The sequence below is a fragment of the Rhea pennata genome, chromosome 3 (genome assembly GCF_028389875.1).
Source record: "Rhea pennata isolate bPtePen1 chromosome 3, bPtePen1.pri, whole genome shotgun sequence".
Classification (NCBI taxonomy): Eukaryota; Metazoa; Chordata; class Aves; order Rheiformes; family Rheidae; genus Rhea; species Rhea pennata.
The window spans coordinates 91,383,038-91,396,952 of record NC_084665.1 but is presented as its reverse complement, the minus strand read 5'-3'; positions in this window follow the sequence as shown (position 1 = coordinate 91,396,952).

Here is a 13,915-nt window from a genome sequence, read left to right as displayed (position 1 = left end):
TTGTTATTAGTTTGGCATGACTTCATGTGCTAGTGGAGGGGAAGGGCAACAAATACCATATTCCTACTTTCTTCTTCCTCCACCACAGCCTTGATTACAATGAAAGAATGGTGATATGTAATGAGTAAATACAAGTGTTGAGGAAATTGCAAACCTAATATAAACCCCAGTTTCAATATGCCTCAGAGCATTTCTCTGGTTAGCTTGGCATTTTTTCTAGCAAAAAACTGAGACAAATGCAAACATTTTAATCATTGGCTATTATTTTGTTGAGATGTTCACAAAGTATTTAGAGATGGGAATGTGATGGCCTAAGAAGTGTTTGAAAAATAAAATGAAATTGGCGTGAAATACTATACTGTCTCTGCACAAAATCTGTGAGTGACTCCAAGGTGCAAAACATTAGATTTTTTTTTCCTTCAGTATCAATGAGCTTGAGATCAGGCCCTGAATATTCTAGCACCTCCATCAGGGCCTCCAAGTGCATGTTTTGGTGAACATAAATAAATAGATGCCTTCTCTTCCTCTTTTTCCCATTGTGGAAAATTTTTTTTGGTATGACAGAATTTAATCAGATTACTATTTCTTTGAAGTCTCCTCTGCTTTTCTTATGTAAGAACAGCATTTTTTAAAGTCTAGGTTGTTATTAAAAACAGATCTCCAAAACTAATTTTTAACAAAAAAAATACCTTATCTGGAAAAGCAATCTGTTCTGTACTGCAAAGCCATGTAACCACCTGTGATTACATGTAATTACACTGCCAGAACTGCATAATTTAAGCCTTATTTCACGGACCAAAAGGAACTAATGATTACAAGCATAATATTAGGAAGTGCAGGCTTAAAATGATTTTTGGGGGGTGGGGAGGTGGGGTGGGCAACTACTGTCATCCTAAGGAGCATTGCAAAGCATAATCCTGAGTGTGTGCAGGAAGCTCAGGGAGGAGCCATCAGCAGGTACAGACTTCATTTCAGCTTTACCAGCAGGTAGGTGCAAGGATCTAACTGTATATAGAGGATTTTTCCTCTATATAAATGAATATATAGAAAAAAAGGGGGCTCTTCTACATCATCTTTTAAAATGGAGTCTCTGCTAGTGCAATAAGATCGTAGTATACAATATGTTCAACTGCGTAAGAGGTAGTAAGCAATCTAGGGCCACAGTCACTGGCAAAATATGCTTGCCAGAGAGATGGAGGATTTCTTTGTGTAACGTTTCACCTTACTTTCAAATCTAATCTTGGATGTTCTGTTTTATTGCCGCTGTCAAGAAACCTAGATCTATTAAAAGAGCCTGGCAGTTTGAGATGAATATAACATTTGTGTATTCTCACTACCTGTAGTTGTTCTTCAGCTCATTTAATCAGCATTTGTGCCTCTTCAAGAGGCTAAAATCCAAATGTCTTGATTTACTCTGCAGAGTAGTTGCACCTTCTGAAAAGCTATTTTATATTTATTCCAGCACATATCTCTGTTATGTTCATCTCTCTCACTGAGGTCCTTAACGTAATGTGTCAAGAGCATGTTTACATTGCTCTTTGCCTCTGTAACCCCCTATTACAGCTTTCACTGATGTTATGCACCTATTCTCATTTTGGTCTCTGGTGTGGGTTTTATTCCTTGCATGTGAAGTCACTTTCTAAAACATCTGGTAAATAAAATTACTTGGCAGGTATTGCTGCTAGTTCTGTCCAAGAAATGCCAACTTGATATTTATATTTAAATTGCCATATCTGCTGTGCAGTATGATTTAATAAACCAGCCTTTGATCTGCTGCTGCCTAGTGAGATCGACAAGTTTTCTTTTAGCTAATTTCTTCTGTCCTTTTTCACATTGAATGTTTTTTTTCCTCAAAGTGACCACAAATCTACAGCATGTGCTATTGAAAATTTGCTTATTTAGTCTTGCCAGACTGAAGTGAAAGAGTTCTAGCAGTCTGTTCCTTAGGGAACCTTCAGTGACAAGGTAAGCCTTAGTTTGGAATAGATCAATGTTTCCCTGGCACTGACCGCTATTGCTTCCGATTTCCATCTTCCCATCTATCTTCTACAACGTTTCAATGTTCTACACAGGAAAAAAAGGGTGAGCACAGAACAGATGAGTCTGGACAAAGAGATGGGAGGTTGGCAAGAAAAGGTACAAATAGTTAAAATATACTGAATGCCAGGAAATGCACAACCTTTTCTTCAGCTAGTTTTCAGACTGTCCTGAAGATGTTATTTATTATAAATTGTATGTCATAGTTATTTCCAACAGTTAACATTTGTAAATCTGCTATTGCTACATGATAGGACACCATCCATTAACTTGGTTGATAGATAATCATCCTCAGCGAGCAGACAAGTGGACAACTGCTTGTTTTACTGTTAATTGGAGAGAAAATGTTTGTGTATGAATCTACAAACATCGGGACAATCCTCATACTTAAACATGTTGAAGGAAATGGAGGTTTTTCTTCCCCCATGCCACCTGTTAGTGTTGCTCTGCCACAACTTCTGGCTTAAAAAAATTATCAATGAAAGAAAAAGTATTCTCCCTTTATGTGTAGCTAGTGGTGACAAAGGTGAGAAGCATGATTCACCTTTCTTAACTAGCTCAAAGTCAGGGCTAACATGTGCAGCTAACCTTTCCTTATAGTCTTGGGTGAAAGGAAGGAAAACGACACCTGCAGAGAATGATTCACCTAACTGCCAAGCAAGATATTCTGTCTACAATCTGTCCCATGTGTCCCTCCCCTTTTACCTGTAGAGCAAACCTAAAGGAACCATTCAGACTAGTTAGCTAAACATAGGATTAGGATGAACCACTTCCAGAAGCATTAGTGCTTACTTAGATTATGCCAGTGTTTCAGAAACTTACACAACTCTGCTTCAAAGGTATATTTTATATTTACTTCATAATTTTATTGTTGTCTTCTGCTCTTGTTAGAGCTTAGACCCACACAGAGTAACATTCATCTTCCATGAGGAGAAGACTAAGGACAGTTAAGCGTATGTCCACATGTTTATTGCATACAAATAAGACCATGTTCTACCTGCTTAACCAATCAGAAATCATTCAACCATGATAGAAAATCAACGATCTTGAGCTAATAAAGATATAACTTATATGAACAGTTCACATGCAATCTTCTGGACTTGTTAAGCCCTTGTTAAGAACTAGAGGTCAACATATATGTCAATAATAGATGTAGAAGTTTGAAGTATTCGTTTGCAAGAGCAGAGAGTTCCGTCAGTTCTTAAGACATATTCTGTATTCAGCTGGGGTATTGCTGGTTACAGAATCCACTGATACACTCTTGCACTGAGACCTGATTTGTACTTATTCTTGTTTTCCATGATTTCATCTGTGTGAGGTTTTTTTTTAATATTTTCAAATCTTGCATTTTGTCTCATAAAAGAAATTGCTGAAATTGCATGCTGAAAATTAGGGGGGTGGGAGTGCAAAGCCTATTGCTTGACTGAGAAGCTGATGAGCCATGTTGTAATGACTTCCTTTCCTTTTCAAGTTAGCATACTCAAAGATTTTCAAGGCTGATAGAGAGCTCATGAAAGCCATTCATAAGCAAATACTAGACAACAACAAAGAAAGATTGAGAAAAGATTGCTAAATCTGGGAAGTACAATGTGTGCTTTGAGTTAAAAAAACAGCAGTGAAGAGAGCAAGTGAGTCAGACAATAAACAAGTGATAGGTGAAACACTAAATAAATTTAATCATAGTAAAAATCATGACAAATTTTGAGAAAGATGGGGCAAAGGAAAGTAACAGGAGGCTGGAAATGAACTAAAGCTACTGAGTGAAAGTCATGGTTTAAAATTGCCCTAATTTAAAAATGAAACCATAAGAAAAAGATTATTTGATTGGGGAAAAGATAAAGATCTATCTAACCTCCTTCATTCAGCGTGCAACTTCAGCAAGTCAGCTTCAAACTACAGGACGAAAATGATTTCAAGTCACAATGTGTCTGACTAAGCCTAATATTAGGCTTTTCTGTGGGACTCTCCCACTGTCATACCATTGGAGCAGACTGTGTGGAATTGAGGCAGAGTAGAAGCGTCTTGCCCAAGTAGTCCATGGCAGAGCTAGGAGCGGAAGCCCACTGGTACTTGAAATCATTCTTTCCTTCGTGGCCTGCGTTGACATGACTGGAGGCTCATACTGGAAGTCAACCAGGGCTTTGTAAGTCAGTGTTTATAGCTGCGAGTAGAACCTAGATCTAGGCGTTATGTGCCTCGACGCCTCTGTCCGTTTATTTTCAGGAGCTGTTTTCCATGACCCTTGCCAAAGACAGCTGCTTTGTGTGTGAACTGTCTTTGTACTGGAAGGTTCCAGTCCTGTAAGAACTGACTGGCTTCACTGGTGGGCTTTACTATCTGCTATAGTATTTTTACATGCTAGAGATTAGCATCTAATGTTGTGGAGTGCATTGACTGTTAGGTGTGGAATGAGTTACGTCTGGGACAAGGAAACATCACAGCCATGCTGGTCCGGTCCTGAATGAGGACTAATGAGCCTTAGTAGGAGACATGGCTAATAAGTCAGGTTTAGTGCCATGATGATGCAATTTTGGGGATATAAATTAATGCTGTGTATTTCTCAGCTCGGTGCTAGCTGAAATATGCTTATTATGCGCATGTAGACATACTGATGGGGGGCATTTAAATTTGCATAAACATTGTTTCTTCAGATAAACATTTATTTCTAGTTTTCTCACTGCATAGGGGTGTACAAGCAGTGCTTCAGAAAATCACATACCTCGTTTTGAAGCAGAAGCTCTCATTTCAATGCAGTACTGTTGACAGTGAAATTCAAGTGAGCATTTGGTAGGCTTGTCAAAACTTTCATAGTCAAAACATCCCCAAACATTAAACTTGGCTTGCAGCAAAGGGAATTTATGTGTTATTCTTTAGACGAAGGAGAGAGACAGACAGAGGGAGAACACAAGTAACTTGCTGTTCAAGACTTTTAATGGTAGAAGAGGAGGTACTTGAAGCTCTGAGTGGCCTGTCTGCCCGAAAAATCTGAGATGTTCTTAAGCATGGGATTGTGCTGGTATCTTCAGTCTAATATTCTCCCAATCTGTCTTGTTTTTATGTTCTTGTTACTTCCTTAAAGATAGTAATATAATGAAGTTTAAATATTGTATTTCTGTATTTGACTTGTTCTTTTTTCTCCTGGAAAGACAGAAATATTTGGTACCATATGAAACCAATGTGTGTAGCACAAAGACGGGATATGTCTACCAATAACTCACTGGTATTCACTTGCACACTGGAAGATTCAATCACACTCACAAAGTAAGATTTGGAAAAAGACTTCATAGTGCATATTTATACTTCCCATTTTGGACTGATATTTGGCACATCTGGATGTTATCCTGGCTTTCTGTGGGCACAAGGTTTTCTACTTTGGGTTTCTCTTTCTTTCTTTGGGCATCACACTATTACTCCCTTCTTCCCCACCATTTAACCTCTATGTGCTTCAGGGCCTGCCCCATTGTATGGACTTGTAGTATGTTTAGTACAATGAAACTCAAATATCTGGGGCTACTGCCAGGGTTTAACAGAAGCTCTTCAATTACATTTGGAGTTCCATAGCTGTTTTTTTCCATAGATGTCAAGCTTTTTTATGGATATTTTACTCTTAGAGCTCATAGAGGACATCAGTCACTTCTCGTTATTATCATAATGAGCTTATTAAAAGATGATTACTACTCACCAGGAACTTGAGTCATGGTGGGATTTAGGGATATTATCAGTTTTGTTTTCATTCCCTGCCATGTAATCCAGAAACTATTTTTCTTAAAGATATGCAAAAGGAGGAGGAAGTTAATAACAAACTCTTTTTGGAGACAAGCACCTCAACCTTGATTGTCTCTCTTGTGAAGAGACTTCAGGCATATTCTTTCCACCCACATTAAACATAAAACCACTACTGTGAATTGCCTCACAATTGTATCTCTGTCAAGCTGATGCCAAATTGAATGCTATGTTCTTTTAAAGACTTAAAGGCTGATTTTCTTTTGATGAATACACATGAGGAGTGTTAGTTTTGTTACTGTGATGTATAGTACGATTCCCTAAAGCTGCCTATTATTTATATTATTGAGTTGTTTGAATCACACTTGCAAATTTCCCTCCTCAAAGACCAGTCTTGCATGAGAATTAGCATATTATGCCTATGCCACTAGAGGGCTTTTTCATGTTTGAAACTTTAAACAAACCTGGTACTTAACTGTTAGACATGATTTTTAAACCATGTGCTTGACTATAGTATATTCCTGTGGTGATGGGTTTTGTTTTGCTCTTTCTTGGGAGTGGTCATGAATGTGTTTGTCTGGAGCACGCAGAGTCCTAAATTGTTTTTGAACCTCATGGCACCCACCTCTGTCAATCGCTCTTCTGTTACATTAAGTTCCCTTATAGAACAAGTTGCCAACAAGCATCTCAAATGTAGTATTAACATAGAAACACAGAAGTTTTGTTTTTAGTAGCTCTGGCAAAGGCAGTGGACTGTTTTTGACTTCAGTGAGTTAGAGAAGTGTATAGTAGGTATCCCTCCGAAAGCAAGATTTTGGATGGATGCAAAATCTCCTTATTAACTATAGATCTATACGCTGTGTACTTGTATAGCCTCTGACACAAAAGAGACTAACTGAAATGAAGCTGCATGCTATCTCTTGCACAGCGGGGTTTTGAAAGCTGTGGGGCAGAACTTTTCCATTCTGTTAAGTAATATTTGAACATTTGGATGATTAAAGTACTAAGTTCCAGTGGAGAAAGGCCTGCAGATTAGCAAGTTTAACATTTTGCATATAGTGAAAAGCATTCTACAGTGGAGCCAGCCCTGTACAAAGGAGCAGGAAAGACTGCTCCTCACTTAGCTGCTGGTAAAAAGCTCTGTCCTTATGTTGGCTAGCAGGATTTCCTTGATCTCCATGTTCTACACCTGCTGTGAAGATTTTGCCTCTGGAGCACATTAGTTCTCATGATTTAGAAAATAAAATACTATCTTATCTCAGAGTCTTATCTCTGATGTGGTAGCTAGCTTAAAAAAAATACTCTGCTGAACTTAAGATTGGATTTGAAGCAGGTCAAAATGAAGCCTTCAGGTGAAAGGTACTTTGCTGTTCAGATAGCGCTTACTTAAATATTAACAGTTATTTCTGAGACCTGTTCTAGTACAGGAAGAAAGATTTTTTCTTTTCTTTGAGGAAACATGACTCACTGGGATTAGAGTTGTGAAAGTATTTCTAAAGTTGTTTTATCAAAGAAAACTTTTCATAGCCAAAGGCGGCTAATAGCCAAAAGGTTTTTCTCAGATTTCAGTAAGCTGTGGTATTAATACCAACTGAGGATTTGCAATGATTTTTTTAAAGCAGCAAACTGGTTAAAGAGCAAAATTCTCAGTGAAGATTAAATACGATTTAAATTATAAAATCATGCCGGGAATTTTAAGACCCTTACAAAAATGGAAACTGTTAAAAATTTTAGGAGTGCCTATTAATTGTCTTGAGGGACAAAGGCAATTTCTTCTAGTCTAAGACTAATTATTAAAGGTTCTAGGTACCTAAAGTTATATGAGAAAGATTCAAAAACTGGACAAATTAGTGGTAAAAAAAGTGAGTTATTAACATAATATCGACATTATATTAGTATTCATGAAAATTAAAATTTTTGATGTAGGAAAAAAGTATTATTTGAGATTTTTTTCATCATAGCCATGTTATTTGGCAAAGAAAGAAGCAAATTTTATTCAGTGATGCCATGCATGTTTATATTCTGTTAATATACATTCTTGGAGACAGGTCCAGTCCTTCATCTTCTACATATGGAAAGCGTGGAAGACATTATAACTATTCAAAAATAGATTGCTTTTAAAATTCATTCTTGCTATAGGACCTAAACTAGATGACCTAACAATGTGAGACTCTTCATATAATCTGATGTTTGTGTTGGGGGAAAAGTTTTGTTGCACTCTTTGTCAGTTTAATCTCCTTCAGTTCATGATTTTTGTATTCATGCCAGACAAATTTGATAAATCCTCATGATGTCAAGAGATTGGGACTCCCTTTTTTATGTTAATATGTCAAACTAGCAACATAGCAGGGAGTTCTCATAGAGGTTATTTTACAGGAGAGAGACCACCACGAGGTAGTGTGAGTCAAGCGATATGTTTGTTGAAGACACGTTTCTTCTATTTGATTCTAACCCTCTACCAACTCCGCTACTGTCTGATTCCCGCTTGTGCTTCAGTAAGGATTTACCTGATAAAGTGACTTTTAACTGCTTTGTTAACTGTGGTCAGGGGATAAACCTTACAGAGAACAGTACACAGGTCTCCCTGAACTGCTAGCTTTTGATATTATTCACATAAAATAGAAGTTGGTATTAGTTATATAATGTCAGTGACGCAAGGAAACAAGAGAACAAGACAGCTGAAAGGTAAAGGAGAGTTTTGTAACTACTATGGTCTGTGGATAAAAGCATAGATGAGTTTGTATGGGACTGGTAATTTTTTGAGAGGCCAACTGATAAAGTTAGGGAGAAAAACACAGAAACTTTCAGGCACAGAAGACTTTCTCCTCATCTGAAATAGCAGTGGTAACTTTTAAGCTCAGTGCAAGATGGGAACAATTGCTCTGAGTCTCGTTTGAGATTAACCTATTAAAGTGTATGAAAAGTGTTTTGTAACTGTTGAGCAAATCTGGAGGCTAGGAAGGGAAGGTGGTAAGACGAATAGCATTTCTTAGTACATCTGTACAAGTATATTGGCTAGCTGCTGTTTTTCTGGAAACAAGTGAGTTGGTCTATGAATTACGAAGAAACCAAACTGCCACTGTGCACTAGGCTGAGTTTTCAATCAGTACAGGACAAACATTGCTTACTGTCATACTGTCAACATTTACACAAGGAAGTACTCCTTTCACCTCTCTCATGATGCTCAAAGGAAATAGCTTAACCAGATCAGTCTGGCAAGTGCAGTTCAGAAGTGTGGTGCATACTAAACACCACCAACTGAAGAGAACAATCAGTTTTGTGGCATGCTACTGATTTTTTCTACTTCCTGCTCTTGGTTTACTCTCTACAGATCTACAAGAGATTAACTATTTCTCTTGTGGAGCTTTACAGCCTTATCTCTTTCTGGTATCCATCTCTGCTTGTCAGGTTCTCTCAAACCATTTAGTACATTAACATAAATCAAGTTAAAGTCTTGTACTTGCTTGTACTTAGCTTGGAGGATGTAGCTTCTATTTCATACCACAAGAAGGGTTTCTGTGCATGATAGCTTCTCTGTTCTGTCAGTTTATCATAGAATCATAGAACTGATAAGGTTGGAAGAGACCTCTGAAGATCATCTAGTCCAACCCCCCTGTTCAGCAGGGTCACCTAGAGCATGTTAGACAAGGTTGCATCCAGGCAGGCTTTGAATATCTCCAGAGAAGGAGACTCAACAACCTCTCTGGGCAATCTTTATCCAATAAAAGAAATTGCCTCTTGCAGCTAATGGTGCCTCACTGGAAGTTTTATAGTACTTTTGTATGGTGCATTGTATGGTCACGCAATCATGCTATTTCTCAAGAGGTGTAGCCTTGGTTGATGAAGATCCTCCTTACAGCAGTGGAAAAGATATTGTGAATCTTCTCCTAAAAGCAAATACATTTCTGGCAGAGAGTGATATCTGCTATACGTTATGTGCCCTTCCCTACTACAGGAAAAATCAGCAGGAAGGGAAATACTTGCTACAGATTCTAGGCTAAACTAAAGCTTCACAACCTACTCTGAGTAAAATGTGAGCATGAGGTGACAGAGCTTGTATAGGACCAAGGGATGAATAAAATCAACTCTTATGTCTAAAGGAGTGCCGAAGCATTCTCAGGTCCTGTCTTTGCAATGATCCATCTGTCTGAGCACATTGCCATTTATCCTGGAGAGGAGGCATAGCGCTCAGGCCTGCTTGGATTACGCCTTCAGCTGCAACAGGGAGAATATGAACTGAATGGGAAGGTGGGTGAAATAAAACCTATGATAATCTAAAGTTTTGTGTTAGTATTTGCAGGCATATCAATATTAATATGCCAGGCCAGACATGCCTTCCCATCAAAAGTGTAGAATATAGACCTGTAAAAAGAGATTCGAGAGCCCAGCTGGTAAAAAGAGCTGCCCTTGCTAGGAAATCTGGGGATACTGCTAGTGGAAAGACTTCCTCTCCTCCAGCTTCAGAGCAGTCAGTTCCTTACAGCCATTTTCCGGGATACTTGAATTTCAGTGGAAGGATCTGTGAATATTTGTGAGCCTGAGATGTCTGAAGGCAGAACTTGAAGGTCCCCAATTCCTTTTTGATATAGAGTTCCTGGAAAGATGCAACTGCCTCAGATCGCACTGCAGAACGGCTCCTTACAGCAGAATTAGTGCTGTAAAAATAAACTATATATTTATCTATTTGTAACTCTACAAAATAAAGTATATGTAACTTGGAAGAGCTGTTGCCTAGGGCAGTTACTGGTATTTTTGGTTTCTCCCAGTTGCTGTGACATACCAAATCTAGAAAGTGAACGTGGCTTTCTGATAAGGCTTTAAAATACATGCTGTAGCTTATCAAATATCAGTGACAGCACATTTCTGCATTGTTACTTAGTGATGCTGTGCTCTGCAGGCATTGCATATTATCTTGCTAAAGTATGACTGTATCATAATCTGTAAAATAAACTAGGATATAATGCCGGTAACTTGTGAGTAGTTTCTCTGGAATAAAGCTGCTTTGTATCCAACATGAAATTTAAAGAATACATGGAATTCATTGGAATGAAGTACTCTCATCCATACCCCACTTCGCATATAGAAATAAACTGGAAATATTTTGAGTTGTTTTTACCCTACTCCTCCTGAAAACAGGAACTGTGTTGGGAACAAGGAAAGATACTTCATAAATAAGGGTGAAACATGCTGGCTGAAAAGATTTTATTCTACGATCAAAATATCCAGAAAGAATGATGTTATGCTAACACGTTATCAAAAGGGCTAGTTGAAATGATCTGGACAGCAACAGGCTAGGTAGCTGGCCACATTTGCGCAAAATAGTAGAAAGGCTAGCACATGATCCACCTGAAAAAGAATTAGAACATGGACTATATATATTCTGGATATTTAGGGCATTCTCTAACAATTATAATTCAATTTTTAAATTAGATTATAAGTTTGGTTCTTAAAAATAACTGATAAAAATAACTGAAAGTTGCATGTAATAGCTGCTTGTCACATTCAAATGCCAAATAAGCACGTCAGGTGCAGTCAGAGCTGACTCAAATTCTAAACAGCTATCAGTGAGAAGCTGAAATAGGCATGATATTACTTGATGCCTTTTAATTATTAAGAGGTACTTTAGAACATCCAGATTGTAGAGAAAGGAACATCAAATGAAGGTCACACACAAAGAGAAGGAAGTGTATGCTAGAAATTTGTGATTCTGAGTAAGTTTTAGAGGACCAAACTGTGAATATTATCAAAGAGTTATATTAGTTCTATGCCTTACTTAAAAAAAAAAAACAAAACAAAACAAAAAAAAACAAAACAAAAAAAACCCAAACAGTAACTTGGAATCAGTACAGGAGTGATTTTTCCCTCTTGCGTGGTGGAGGCTGGAATAATGCATACAGTTCTCATCTACCTTTACTGAAAAATTGGAAGGGGTTACCAAAAGGAAAAAATCACTCTGAGACAGTGCTGAAGTCTATGTACCTTATCCAAAGACCATTAATTATAATCAAACAAGTATTATAAGAATATACCAGGAGACATCTTGCTCCCAAACAAGGAAAGTAAGCACCAGAAGCTTACACAGGAACTTGAACAAACTCAAACTGGAAATGAGAATGTTTTTCAGTAGTGCACGTAAGTGAGCACTGAATCGAGCTAAAATGGAAGAAGGTAGAGTGCCAAGTGTTGCCGTGGCCAAAGAGTGTCTCAGAAAGCTATTCTACTTGCACTGCATGGAGTTTCCTAATAGTTTTCTGTAACATCAACTTAATAATAATTCAATCTAAAATGGAAAATACAGACAGCTACAAGATGTGAATGTAGCTGATTACTCAGTCACTTTTTATTGCTGTGCTCTCTATATATATGTCTGTGGATTTGCATCTAATGTATACTAACCTTACTGAACTTAAACCCGCATGGACGGGTTCTCTTAAACTTCATTCTCCGTTCATGGATGTTTTGGTTTTGGATTTAATATAAATACTTAGTTTCATCTTTTAAGGTGCATAAAATGTATTTGCTACTATAATACTATTTCTTTCAAAATATGAGAGGTAACAGAACTCAACATAGATAAAACTGATTTCAATTTTTTCCATTTTTGAATTCTGAATTTGTAGGTCTATTTGGCTATAAACAACACTAGTAAGCTCGTTAGGACAGCCTTTCATAGACCTGCAATTTGGAGAAGTTTTTTGAGAATATAGTGCAGAAAAATGGTATGTATGCTGAAGTTTCAGCTATGTTATAACATTTTTACTAACATACAAATGCAACCAAAAACCTCTATTCTTAATAAATGTAGTCCTAGCTGCCGCAAGTGGTGCAGAAAAGTCCCACTGCCTTCCATTTAAAACATCTGAAGATCTGAGAGAGCTGCAAGGCTCTTAGCTCTGACTATAATGTTCCTTTCAAGAATTCTTTCTTTTTGTCAATTCTAACTAAGCTACAGTGAACAGTGTTCTTTTTTTCTTTCTTCTCCTCCTTTACTCTTGGTTTTTAGATGACTGCTAAATCCTAGGCTGCTACCATATACACATGAATCTAAAGATTTGGCAATGCAAAGGACTGGTATTTTTGTGGAATCTCCGCTTTAATTGTAAATGGAGTCTCTAGTGTGGGTCACTAAACCCTGGACTGAAGCCCCAGCTGCCGAGCTGTAGGAGGGCAGCTGCTGCAGATAAAGTTCAATCCCCACTCTGGTCAGCTGCACTGTGAGTGCAGCGTACTGCCTCTTCTCTTTTTGCAGCTGAACTCCTTTGCTTTTTTAAAATTCCCAGTGCTGGCTCTGCATGGAAGAAAAGACATTAAGGATGTGTGTGATGAGAAAGAAAATGAAACGACAGGAGGAATGAAAAAAGATACTGCAACACCCTTATTTACACTTGGAGTTTGTGCACCTGCAGAGTTCCCCTTCTCATTAGGAAAGAATGCTACTTCTCTTGTGTTGCCATCTCAACCACGTTGCTATTATTGAGTAATTATTAATTCTACATTTTCATTAATAAGTGTTAGAAACTAACTAGATTAAGAACCTAGAGAAAATGCTACAATTGTTTCACTTGTCTAAGCCTAGTTTGTTTTTGTTTGGCCTCTGCTGCATTTGGCATTAAAAAAAAAAACAGCTGTAAAATCTTTCCTTAAAAGACAAAGCACAGGAGACGTGTTGGAAATGTGGTAGTGACTGTTTGAAGCTTCCCTTTTTAGAGGGAATTTGGATGTTAAATCATTTTTAAGGCTAATGTGAACAAAAAGCCTGAGTCATTCTGCCTTTTCAACAGCAGAGAAATTAGTAGGAGAAAGGAGGTTCCAGACTTTTCATTGAGCTTATTTGCTTTTCTGATTGTGATGACGGGATAAACACGTTTTTTTGATACGAAGATTATATGAACCATAGCTTTTATGACTGCCGCTGGAGAGAGACAGTACTGCCTGAGGTCACAATCTTGCCTTGAGAGGAAGGAAACACAAGATGAAAAATAGTGCCTGCACTGATGCCCTGCCTGGATATAAATGGATATAAAATACACAACGAGAAGACTGATGCCAGTGTCAGAGCACTGGCAAGGGCTCAGTATATAATGGTTGAGGGTGGGTATTGCAGCAGGCCCAAGGCTGTGTTAGATATGCATGTGAGACAAAGTTTACAGGCTTA